General features: G+C 40.0%; 1 protein-coding gene across 3 annotated transcripts in view; it reads right to left on the reverse strand.

Moving 5' to 3' along the window:
• Nucleotides 1-10,462, reverse strand: part of Klhl32 (kelch like family member 32) — a 207,683-nt gene that overhangs the window by 88,355 nt on the left and 108,866 nt on the right. The window lies entirely within an intron of this gene.

The following is a 10,462-nucleotide window of genomic DNA, read 5'->3' on the forward strand; positions in this document are numbered from 1 at the left end:
GTGTGTAGGGTATCCAGGGGAACTGCGTGTAGGGTATCCAGGGGAACCGTGTGTAGGGTATCCAGGGGAACCGCGTGTAGGGTATCCATCCAGGGGAACTGCATGTAGGGTATCCATCCAGGGGAACTGCGTGTAGGGTATCTATCCAGTGGAACTGCATGTAGGGTATTCAGTGGAACTGCGTGTAGGATATCCACAAGAAATACGTGTAGGGTATCTGGTGGAACTGTTAATTGGAACACATATCTGGAGCTCAGGTGCAGTGACTCCACAGTAGGAAGACAAGTGCAGTGAGTAGAAGAGATGGCTTTCGCACAGTGTTCCTATCCTCCCACAATGGGGGAAGGAGAGCTTGTAAAGGAACTGAAAAAGGTGGAGGAGAACTAGGAGGGAGGAGAGGGTTTTGTAGGAGGGAACACAGAAGGCTCACGATTCAATATTATGAAAGACTCACAGTGAGAGGAAGAAGAGGGCTGTTGTAGTGACAGGAGACTAAGAAACAGTTCTCCCACCTTCCTGGTGGGGAGACTGAAACCATGGGCAGCAGAGGAGGCAAAAGGCTGCAATGAGGAGCAGAAGGTGTGTGAGCTTCAGAGAAGAGGGCACACGTCTCATGGAGTAGAGATATTGACTCTTGGAAGCTCCAATGAAACACAGATTTCAAGTAGTGATAATGGAAGGCATGGGATAAAACCGGACTTGCTGAACATAGCGGACAATGAGGACTACTGAGAACTCAAGAACAATGGCAATGGGTTTTTGATCCTACAGCACGTGCTGGCTTTGGGGGGGCCTGGGCAGTTTGGATGCTCAACTTACTAAACCTGGATGGAGGTGGGCAGTCCTTGGACTTCCCACAGGTCAGGGAACCCTGATGGCTCTTCAAGCTGATGAGGGAGAGGGACTTGATCGGGGGAGGGGGAGGGAAATGGGAGGCGGTGGTGGGGAGGAGGCAGAAATCCTCAATAAATAAATAAATTTCAAAAAAAAAAGAAAAACATATTTGATTGCTTCATTTGGTGATTCTGAACTACAGCATCCATAAGAAGTGGGAGGAATTTATTTTTTGAGAAAAAAACACATGCACAAAATCAGATTTTTAGGGGGTGAGGTGTTTCTGGTTTTATTTGTTCCATAGCTTTAGATAGAAACTACAGGTATTAGAAAACTCCTTCAAGACTTTTTTCCTCTCTTTAAAAACTCACACAAAATATACAATCAACCCTAGATTGACCAAATAACAAATTGAAATGCTGAAATCACGCTCCCAGAAGACAGCAGGCTTAGGACTGTCAATTGCTGGCATCCTTCAGTATGGGCACTGGGAATAAAAACCATCACAACAGCCTATGAAAAAAATTAATTGGAACCCAGAAATGGCTACTGAAAATCTTATGGCGCATTTCTGGAGCCAAATATGAATGCTATTTGGCAAACCTGATATTCCGGATTACTTGTGCTAGGTGGCAAATATTCTTGATCAGAACAAATAATTAGCGGTTGGCTATGACTTGGGGTTGATACATTTCTTGACTTCCTGATTATTTTCACTGAAAAAGGATCCAAAAGATTAAACTATTTGTAATATACTTTCCAAAAGTTATACTTTAATATGCTCCAAACACAAAGGCATCAGCTCAAGGGAAGCAATCATGGCATGCAGTTAGTGCACTGGATTATGGCCATATTAAATATATATGTGGGTATAATCATTTGTCTTCTCTAATAGAAAAAAATCTCAGTGCTAGAGAAAAATGAATATAGGTTATAACTTTTCAACCTTGAGGATAAATTATTTTATACTTATACCCACTATATATTTAGGTAATACAGCTAATTTTAATAATTAAATTTAAGATAATATATTACTTAGAAGACATAGCCTCCAATAAGTCATTGCTGTATTATTTAGTTTAAAAAATAATAATCCATTATAATACTGTAAAATATATAAGCTTCTCATTGTCGAGTTTAGCCACTGTAGGAAGTATTTCCAACTGAACAAAATATATTCAGTAGGTGAAAGTAACAGAAAGCTGCTTATACAATTTTCTCACCATTATTTAACATATCAATATTAAAAAGCAGATAAAAATTACCGAATGAAGGTTAACTTTTGTCCCCTCAACACATACTAAGTTCATGCAATATGGAGGAAGGGAAAGGAAATCTCAAATTGGTGGAAGGTGAGGTCCTGGGTCTTGTACCCAAAACCTCCCAGGGTAAAAGCAGGGAAAGACATTTTTTCAGCATACTGTGCCCTGTGGAGGCTGACTCAAATCTGTCAGAAGAGACCATCAGTCTTGGAGATGGTGTCTCAGAGGTCAGTGCTTCCAGATGTGGGGACTAGAAAAAATATTTTCTTAAAAAGAGAAACCATAAGACTGCTATTTATTAAAACAGACATGAAATTATCCAGAAATCTTCCCCAAAAACCCTCATGAGAGAATAAAATTCTTTAAAGCTTTGTTCATTCATCAAAAAAAGAAAATGCCCAATTCTCTCTGCGGTCCCTTAAGTGTACAACTCCATGAAGATGAAGGATAATGAATAAGAACCTTCAGGGGATGGGACGCAGGATGGGGTGGGTGCTGTCTTCTCCTCAGGATAGTTCCCAGCTACCCAAAGACGAGTGGCAAGAATCTAGATTCGATTTACTAGATGATCCAGGGATGAGTGCTGTACAAAGGTTACCTTCAGACTGAGAAAGTGACTCATGGAATATTTGTAAAAGAAGAAAACAAAACAAAACAAGAAACAACCCCCTCTTATGTTTCCTTAGAGAGAGACGAGATGCTCTACCTACGGCCCTCAGGTCCTCTCCTCACAGAGCCCGGCAGCATGTCTCCTCTTGCAGGTCACGTCTTTCACATAAAAGTGCTAAACTAATGCCGCTTAATGACAAATTAATGTCCATGAATAAAAAATACACCTCTAATAGCATAGAGTAATTTGCCATTACAATATCATCATTGGACATGCCCCTGGTTTAATACGATGTATTTAATTCATAACCTAATGAGTGATATATAAAAAGAAGGAGATGAACCCTGCAATTACATTTATGTGAGTCTGTCACCTTATTTGTAAAACCTTAGAGTCATTTACATTCAAATTAGAACAAATGAGTGATTTCACAAAGTGCGGTGATAAATGACCATAGAAGCCCGAGACAAAACTGCATTTCCTGTGAGCACATTAACAGTTTCCTATTATTTGTTAAAAATTACAATGCATATTGCCCAGTGTGGTGTGAATAATGACTTTTTTACTGATTGGGTCAGAAGACTAATATGTAGCAAAATAAATAATTTTTCTTTCCAGTTTTTCCCCTGATTTTTGCTTTAAACGCATTATGGAATTTTGGTGGATTCACACTGCCACCTACTGCCTACGAATAGATACTGGCAGTCTCTTCCAATAAAACCACTGCTTTGGTGGTTTTATTGGAAGAGCCTACAGGATGTTCTATTTATTACTGCATTTAGTTGCATGTCATTATATATATATATATTTGGTGAAACAAAGGGCACTTCTGTTAATTGGGCAATTGAATGCATCACTTTGGTGAGAGCACAAATCTTACAGAATTCTTTTCCTTCAGAAAGCTAATGACAAAAGATAGCACCTTGGCAAACCATGTAGCTCCTAAAGGGTCCATTTCAAGCGACACTACACAAATTCAACCGTTAACACCCCTGATATATGGCATTCTCGGCAGAAGAAGGCGCGCGCATGCGTGGGTGTGTGTCTGTGTGTGTGTGTGGTTGGGGGTATCTGTGCACCTGCATTTCTTCACCCCTACCATGAGGGCAGAGATTAAAGAGAACTTAATGCCTTTGTCTGCTACTGGGGGAGCTCCTATTACAGGACTTCTCTAATGGCAAATCCACACATATATCATCTGCATTAGGATCTTGCAAAAGGCAGCTTGGCTGGGAAAGAGGGGGGCCAGCTATAGAGACAAGAATAAAGAATTCTGAGGGTAAACTAATATACTGAAGTGTGCCAATGTATTGAGATATACCAGCAGGTAGCTAGTGGACGTTTCTAAATTAAATCAACATACCAATTCCAAATTTAACCTCCCCCCCCAACTACAAAAAGAAAACAACGCAACTGGACTGATGGGCTTCTTGGCAGAGTGGAAATATGAATCCTTATAAAACTGACAGGCTTTCTGGAAATGCGACTCACTTCCCTGGGGAAGATAATGATACTCAAGGGAATATGGCTTGCCATGAAGAGAGGCTAGAAACAGGAAACCAAACGGAGTAGCTCTTTGAGCAAGAATGGTGAGTGTCTAATGAGAGGCAGTAATTTCAGTGATGGAGAAAAGTCTTGGGTGTGAGCTATTTGTGCAGCTGACTCTACTCAAGTTGGTTATCTAGAACAGCACCCAAACTGGGAGAAAGAAGCAGTTATCAATAGCACCCTCAGAGCAGGCTGTAATATATGAAGTTTGAACTACTGATATGACATTTAGGTGGAAAACCTCCAGCAGGTGCTCCGTGGGAACCCACTGGCCACTCCTGACAGAGAAGCAGGTGGGCTAACTGCAGACCTTCTTCACTCCCTCCATCCCTCCAAGTCCAATCCCCCAGGCTCATCCCTGGTTCTGCAGCAAAACACCTGCGGCAGCCTCCCTGCAACCTCCTCTCCTGTGGATCCCACAGACTTTCCCCTTCTAAGGTCCCTCTCCCCACTCGCTGCTTTGTCCCAGCTCCAGCTCTAGCTGGCCACTCCTGCCTGGACAGCATCTCTCCTTCTGCTCCTCCAGTCCAACCCCCCAGTTTCACCCACAGCAACTGGCTGCGACTTCCCTTCCCACCTGTGCACCTCTCCACTGGTCCCAGAGATCTTCCCCTCCTCACCTCCCTATCTCACTCCTTATGGTTTCGCAGCCCTCAGCTCCTACAGGCAGTCCCTGGGAACCCACAGGCTACTTTTAACGCAAAAGCAGGGAAGTGAACTACAGGTATTCATGTCTCCCTCTGTTCCTCCGGATCCAATCCCCCAATCTCACCCCTGCAGCATAGGTGCAGAACACGTGTTCTGGCCTCTCTTTCTTTCCTGCACCCGTCTCCAGTGGATCACACAGATCTTTCCCTTCAAACTTTCTTGTCCCTCCCCCCAGGCTGCACCACTAACAGGCCCTCCATGGGAACCCACAGGTTACTCTGACCAGGAAAATATGCAGATTAATGACAGATTTTTACCTTTCCCTCCATTCTTCCCAATCCAAATCGTCCTGTCTCATCTCCAGCTCTTAATTTAGCAGACCTTCTGCTATGGATTTTCCTCCATATTTGCCCCCGTTCCTGGACGACTAACTAAGCAGATCCTGGTGGAACACCATCCTTTCCTCTTTCAAGCTCCCTCCCCCCCCTCCCCCCGCCGTCCTCAGACCATTCCTAAGTCTCAAGTCTCGGGCCCCAATACCTAGAAACACATTTTACCTGGAACCGCCTGTGCCCACACCTATCAAGACCCTCGGGCAACACACAGCCACCATACTCCCCTATGAACCAGATAGAAAATGGATACCATGGTCAAAGAAAACGCTACATCTAAAATCTCCTGGTACAAAACATCCAGGAAATCTGGGATATTATGAAAAGACCAAATCTAAGGATAATAAGAATAGAGGAAGAAAAAAAAACACAGCTCAAAGGCACAGAAAAATATTTCAACAAAATCATAGAAGAAAATTTCCCTAAATTAAAGCAGAAGATGCTATCAAGGTATAAGAAGCTTACAGAACACCAAATAGACTAGAACAAAATGGAAAATTCCCTCAGCACATAATCATCAAAACACTAAATGCACATAAGAAAGAATATTAAAATCTGCAAGGAAAAAGACGAAATAACATATAAAGGCAGAACCATTAGAATAACACCTGACTTCTCAGTGGATACTCTAAAAGCCAGAAGGGCCTGGACAGATTCACTACAGCCTCTAAAAGACCACAGAGGCCCATCCAGACTACTACACCAACCAAAATTTGCAGTCACCATAGATGGAGAGAGTAAGATATTCCGTGATAAAATCAAATTTAAGCAATGCCCACCTGTAAATTCAGGAGATAAACTCCAACCTAAAGAAGTTAACTACATACAAGAAAATACAGGGAATAAATAACCCCAGACCAGCAAAGTCAAGAGAGAGGAAACACATACATACATACACACACACACACACACACACACACACACACACACACACCACCACCACCACCACCACCACCACCACCACCACCACCACCACCACCACCAACTACAATAAAAGAGTAATCAACAAACACTACACTGACCACTGAAAATTCTCAACATAAACGGTCTCAATTCCCCAATAAAATGACACAGATAAACAGGATGGATGTGCAAACAGGATCCATCCTTTTCCTGCATCTAAGGAGCACATATCTAAACTTCAATAAAGACATCTCCTCATGGTAAAAGTACGGAAAAAGATATTCTAAGTTACAAGAATACAAGCTGGTGTATTCATCTTAAGATCTAATAAAATAGACTTCAAACTGAAGCTAATCAGAAGACATAGGGAAAGACATTACACAGGCATCAATGAAAAAATCTATCAAGAGGACATTTCACATCTTAATATATATATATTAATTATATATATATATATAATGTAAGGACATAGATATTTTACAAACCCATGTTTGTAAAGAAAACACTATTAAAGCTTGAATCATATACTGATTCTCATACAAGAGTGAAAGACTTCAATACTCTTTTCTCACCAATGGCCATGTCATTCAGACAAAAACAGAGAAATACTGTAACTAACAGATGTTATAACTCTAACGGATCTAACAGATACCTACAGAACATTTCATCTAAACACAAAAGAATATACCTTCTCAGCACCCATGGAACATTCTCCAAAACTGACCACATACTGGGACACAAAGCAAATATCAACAAATACAAGAAAATTGAAATAATACCCTGAATTCTACCAGAGCACCACGGATTAAAGCTGGACCCCCAAATGGCAGAAAAACCCAGAAAGCTTACAAATTCACAGAAGCTTGAACAAATCTATTCTGAATGAAAAATGGGTCAAAAAAGAAAGAACTTAAAAGCTTTCTAGAATTCCATGAAAATGAATAAAAACATACTCGAATGATGAAGCATAATAAAGATTGTTCTAAAAGGCAAGTTATAGACTAGCTGCTTGAATTTAAAAAATGGAGATATCTCACATTAACAACAGCATATCTGAAAGTTAGAACAACAAAAAAATATGCAAAAAAAGTAGATGCCAAAAAAAAATCACCAAATTCATGGTTGAAATCTATGAAGTTGAAATAAACAAACAAATGAAACAAAGAATCGGTTCTTTAAGAAAATTGATAAGTCTTATTATTTATCAAATAATAAATATTTATATTTTATTATCTAAAATCTTATCCAAATTAACTAAGAAGCAGAGATGGAAAATCCAAATTAACAAAATTAGAAATGAAAGGAGAACCTAACAAAAAACACTAAAACAAATCCAGAGAATTGTAAGGACATATTTTAAAAACCTATACTCCCCAAAATTAGAAAATCTAAAAGAAATGAATAAATTCCTCAGTACATACCACTTATCAAAGTTAAATCAGTCACATAGTTTAAACAGACCTATAACTCCTAGTGAAATAGAAACAGTCATTAAAATCTCCCAACCAAAAAGTTCAGGGCCACATGGTTTTAGCACCGAATTACACCAGACTTTCAAAGAAGAGCTATTAATGCCAATATTCCTCAAGTATTCCACAAAACAGAAATTCCATTTACATGATCACAGTTACCCTGATACCCAAACCACACAGAGACCCAACATAGAATTTCAAACTAAATTCCCTCATGAGCATATATGCAAAAATGCTTACAAACTGAATCAACGAACATATCAAAAAGATCATTCCCCACAATCAAGTAGGCTTCTTCCCAGGGATGTAGGGATGCTTCAACATATGTAAATCGTTAAATATAATCCAATATAAATATAAACAAAGTGAGAGAAGAAGTCACATGATCATTCTCATTAGACGGAGAAAAGGCCTTTGACAAATTCCAATACCCCTTCATGATAAAAGTCCTGGAGAAATGAGGGATATACCTCAAGATAATAAAGGAAGTTTACAGCAAGCCCATAGCCAATATCAACTTAAATGGAGAGAGAAACTCAAAGCAATCCCATGAAAAACCAAGAACAATACAGGCTGTCCATTCTTTCTATATCTATTCAATATAGTACTTGAAGTCTTAGCTAGGACAATAAAACGACTAAAGGAAATCAAAGGGATACAAGTTGGAAAGGAATAAGTCAAGATATCTTTATTTGCAGATGTTATGATAGCATATATAGGTGACTCCAATGATCCCACTGGGAAACTCCTGCAACAGATAAACACCTTCAGGAAAGTAGCTGAATACAAAATTAAGTCATGAAAATCAGTAGCCTTTCTATACACAAACAACAAATGATCTGAAGAAGAAATTAGGAAAATAACACCCTTCACAATAACTTCAAATAATGTAAAACATCTTGATATGCCTCACACTGTCACCCTGGGAAGTGCTGGTTCCTGCTTCCCAGCTTTGTCAGGATAAAACAAAAGAAGACAGATATCAGTGAGGAAGACTTCGACAATTCTGTAATGGGTAGCAGAGGAGAGTGATAAAGGACCCATTTACAGCACATTTAGACAAACTCAGATTTAGGGAAAATTATTATAAAGGATAACAAAGTAATTGGGTAGGAATATAAGATTTTTTTCTTCTTACTAATATGCACAAAGATACTAGAATAAGTGTGCAGATTCATTATTTTAATTACTTTTCATTATATTTTAATAAATGCAAGGAGAAGTGAGACCATGGAATAAAAGGGAAAATTCTGAAGTAGGAATGAATACTTAGGGCTGAAAGATGATTCAGTAGGTAAACATGTTTGTTGCTAATGACCTAAACTTGGGTCCTACGTCGTACATGGTGGAAGGGAAGAAGTAACATTCATGGGTTCTCCTCTGTCCCTACACACTCTTGCTGTGGCTGTGTGTGCATGTGAGCACAGACACATAAAGACACACATAGACACGCAGACACAAAGACACAGACACACAGATAAACACACACACAGAGTAAGGCTGTATGTGACAAGGCCAGAATATCAGCCTTGCCAAAGGTATCAGATCAATATAATAAATAATAAATTAATAATAATAAATTAATTATTTTTAATTAAATGTAATCTTAACTGTAAAACAAAAGTCTCAGAGCCACGATGCTTCCATAGTCATTCAACATCTTACCTAACAGGGTTTTTTTTTTTAAAAAAAAAAGAAAAACTATCTTTTTTCATTATACATACCAATCCAAGTTTCCACTCCCTCCCCTCCTCCCATTCACTCCACATACCCTCCCACCCCACCCCCATCCAGTCCTCATAGAGGGTAAGGCACATTGCTTTGAAGAAGGTCCAAGGTCCTCCCTACTATACCTAGGCTGAGCAAGGTATCCATCCGAAGAGAATAGTACAAGCAGGAGGGATAAATCCTGGTGCCACTGCCAGTGGCTCCTCAATCTGCCCAGCCATGCAACTGTCAACCACATTCAAAGGGACTAGTTTGGACCTATGCTTATTCTTCCCAGTCGGGCTGGTGTTGGTGAGCTCCTGTTAGCTCAGCAGTCATTCAGGCCTACTCAAGGTTCAAGGCTGGTGAGAGACTCTGTCTCAACAACAACAACAAAACAAAACAAAGAACAAAAAAAAAAAAAAAAAAAAAACAAAAAAAAAAAAAAAAAAAAAAAAAAAACCAAGACAGAAAAACAAAAAACGAACAAACCATTTTTCTTTTTTTTTAACAAGAGAAAAATGTTTTTGGAATTAGAAAGCCCTACCACCCTCAGAAGCCACATTGCCTCAAGCAAACTCGGTACATTTTGAATCTCTGACATTTTACTTTTTAATGTGCAAATTTATTGTGAAGAATGAATGTAAAACACTTGTAAACACACAACAGCAAGACGTGTATAAATTTTTTCCCATTTCTCTCACAGAGCCATTCCCACCATACAGCAAGTCAGGAGCAGGATGCACAGGTCACTCATGTGTTCTCCAATCTTCACTGCCTTGGGTGTTCACAGGATTATGAATGATGTGGGACTCTATGACACATTAACTGCTGTTCCTGAGTCTTCAGTGGGTGTTCAGCTTTTCCTTCATCTGTGGTCATTTCCACAAGAAGCATTCCTTTAAACCAGGACCAGGATTATGTCCCTAGAACGCTATGGGGGAGGACTGTCCATGGGTGCTGAGACCCTTGGGGAGGACTGTACATGGGTGCTGAGTCCCTGTGGGGAGGACTGTGCATGGGTGCTGAGACCCTGTGGGGAGGACTGTGCATGCGTGCTGAGACCCTGTGGGGAGGACTGTGCAT

This window comes from Microtus ochrogaster, linkage group LG5 (genome assembly GCF_000317375.1).
Source record: "Microtus ochrogaster isolate Prairie Vole_2 linkage group LG5, MicOch1.0, whole genome shotgun sequence".
Taxonomy (NCBI): domain Eukaryota; kingdom Metazoa; phylum Chordata; class Mammalia; order Rodentia; family Cricetidae; genus Microtus; species Microtus ochrogaster.